Here is a 2,745-nt window from a genome sequence, read left to right as displayed (position 1 = left end):
CCAGAAAATGTCACTGGCCATTTTGTATGTTGGGAGTGCAGGTACAATGCAGACTTTAACATATTCATAAAATAGCACTCACTGGTTTCTTATCTATTAAGCTGATGCAGAACCATATAAACTTGTGCAAGATATATAAAGTTTAGATGGACAGCCTCATCCATTGCTAGTCACAGAGGCATAGGGTATTAAAGGAGTTTCTTACAGAGGTCATTTCAAACACCTCAACGAAAGATAGTTAAACAGAGCTTGATAAGTTAATTCCTAAATAGCCAAAAGCTTTGGAAAATTAGTGAAAAACATAAAAGAATGTTTTTTTTTATTTCAAACCTTTTTATTGATTCTCTGAGAATGTCATACCATGCACCCCAATCCCACTCATTTCCCTGTCCCCTCATACATGCCCTCCTCCCTTGCAAACTACACCCCCAACAGAGAAGAAAGTCTCCTTGTGGAAGTTGTAGTGTGTCACAGTGTGTCTCACAATATACCCTTTTGTTCACAATTCTTTGCTTGCAAGGGTTCCTGACTCCCTCACATGCACCACCAGGGGAAGCTCTCCTGCCCTGCCCCAGCTGGGCCATCCAATGCAGCAGCCAACAAGGGGTAGTGTTCTGCCCCATTTGTGCATAATGACTCTGGACACGGGTCATCGTGCATGGAGGATGCCTATGCTTACCCCACATCAAGTGACTGGTGATCATCTTAGGCTAGCTCCTCTTTTGGGCCCCACTGGGGCTGGACTGCTGGTTGTCTAAGGCTTGCTCCTTGCTTGGCCACTCAGGTGGCCCCAGGCAGGGGTCATATGTCTCAGGCTCACTCCCACCCTAGACCTGCAGTCCCAGGAATGTTTTGTCTCCCCTTGGGCTCACTCTTTGCCCTGGGAGCCCATCCCGACCTGCATGGCTGGTGGCCATTTCAGGCTCACTTTCTTCAGGGAGTGTTAGGCTACTAATCATTCAGATTTTCACAGGGCAGAGCACTGAGGATAGACATAGCCTTTCTCCTCTCTGCCACTTAGTGAAGCACAAGTGACACAGCAGCCATGCATGCAATGTCTCTATGGGCAGGAGATTTTATGTGTCTCACTGGCCAATTCTGGGTATGTGTGTCTCTGTGTGTGTGCCTATGTGTGCATGTGTGGGCCAGAGGGAGTCTCAAATGTCATTCCTCAGGGAATATTTTGGGGGGCCAATATCCTGCAATGACCTGAGACTGCCTACAACTGGCCTTCGTGCTTGGGATCCACTCATCCTGGTTTCCTATCTAGCACCAAGTCCAGCTTTTTTCTGTTTGTTTTCTCAGTGGCCTCTTGGAATCAAAATCGTGTCCTCACATTTGCATGGTAAGTCCTTTACCAACTGAGTCATCCCTTTAGAACCCAGTTATCAGACCAGAACGTGAAGCTTGGATCATTTTCCATCTTCTATACTGTCAGTAAAAGATGGAGAGTGAAGGCTAGACCTTCCTCTGAACCTTCAAAAGGCCGATCAACTAAGGAACTTCAATTATTCGCTAATAGCCAATGGCTGGATGGAGAAAGGCAGGACCTGTAGTAACCCTAAACTAGGACACAAGAGAGAGGCACAGAGAGCTGCCATGATGCTGTAGGAGACAGAATAGATTAGTAGTGCAGGAGAGAGAACCAGTAAGGAGACACTGGTTACTCTTTCCATTGGGCCTGGGGCAGCAGGCAGAGGATAAGAACTGCCTAATCTAGGGTTAGGATTCGGTGTTTACTTCTGACTGGATATGTTTATAAGGGTAGCCAAAGGGAGCTTTTGAATCCTGGACTTCAGCTCCTTGACAATTTGACATTGGTAGTCGATCTCAGGAGGGAAGTGGTCAAATAGGGAACAGATCTTGGGATCTACCTTTAGGAATGCAATCTAGTGGTTTTTAGCAAGGCACAGGGAATGGGGGAGAAGGGCATGGCTGGCCAGGCCAGGTTTGACATGCCCAGGCATGCTAGAGCTCTTTCAAAATGTATTTTTCACTAGCAATTGAGTAGTGCAATTGTTACAGAAATCTCAATGCAGGTCGCCCTAAGACCCCTGTAACTGTCTCAAGTGGTGCAGCAGAACCGCTAGGACTCCGTAGAGTAAAAGGACAAGAAAAGTGGAGGTGACTGAAGTTTCTAGATTTTGATTTAGGGATAATATGAGCTTTCCTTTTTCTTTTAAATGAGGTGTGTGTGGGGTGTGTGTGTGTGTGTGTGTGTGTGTGTGTGTGTGTGTAGCTGTGTATGTTTCTGTATGTTTGTTTTTGTGAGTGTGAGCATGAATGTGTGTTTCTTGAGGTGTGGGTATGAATGTGTGTATGTGAATGTGTGTATGTAGGTGAATGTGTGTGTGTCTGTGAGTGTCTGTTTATGTGTGTATCTTTGAGTGTGGGTCTATGTATTTATGTGCATGTCTGTGTAAGTATCCATGTCTGTGTGTGTATGCAAGTATGTGTGTATGTGGGAATTTGTGTATGTGTGTTTCTGTTTGTATGTGTGAATATGTTCATGTCTTTCTCTCTATTTGTGTGTGCACATGTGCATGTGTGTGTGTGTGTGTGTTTGTGGGTGTCTTTGTGGCTATGTGACTGAAGTTAAAATAAGGACAAAAACAATGTTAATGGACAAGATATACATAATTAAACAGTTCTGATCAAGCTGTCATCTCTTCAGTCATGTCTTGATTCTGGTTCTACAAGATGGTTCCAGTTGCTCAAGGGAAAATTTTGAATATAAGAAGTGAC

At 44.8% G+C, this 2,745-nt stretch overlaps 1 non-coding gene across 1 annotated transcript; it reads right to left on the bottom strand.

Annotated features, from left to right (window-relative positions):
- Positions 1-939: 939 nt before the first annotated feature.
- LOC127673461 (small nucleolar RNA SNORA17) lies at positions 940-1,071 on the bottom strand. The gene has a single exon (XR_007975190.1). It is a non-coding gene; the product is annotated as a small nucleolar RNA SNORA17 (small nucleolar RNA).
- Between the last annotated feature and the right edge of the window lie 1,674 nt (positions 1,072-2,745).

Source organism: Apodemus sylvaticus, chromosome 22 (assembly GCF_947179515.1).
Source record: "Apodemus sylvaticus chromosome 22, mApoSyl1.1, whole genome shotgun sequence".
NCBI lineage: Eukaryota > Metazoa > Chordata > Mammalia > Rodentia > Muridae > Apodemus > Apodemus sylvaticus.
This window is presented reverse-complemented; position numbering and strand designations above follow the sequence as displayed.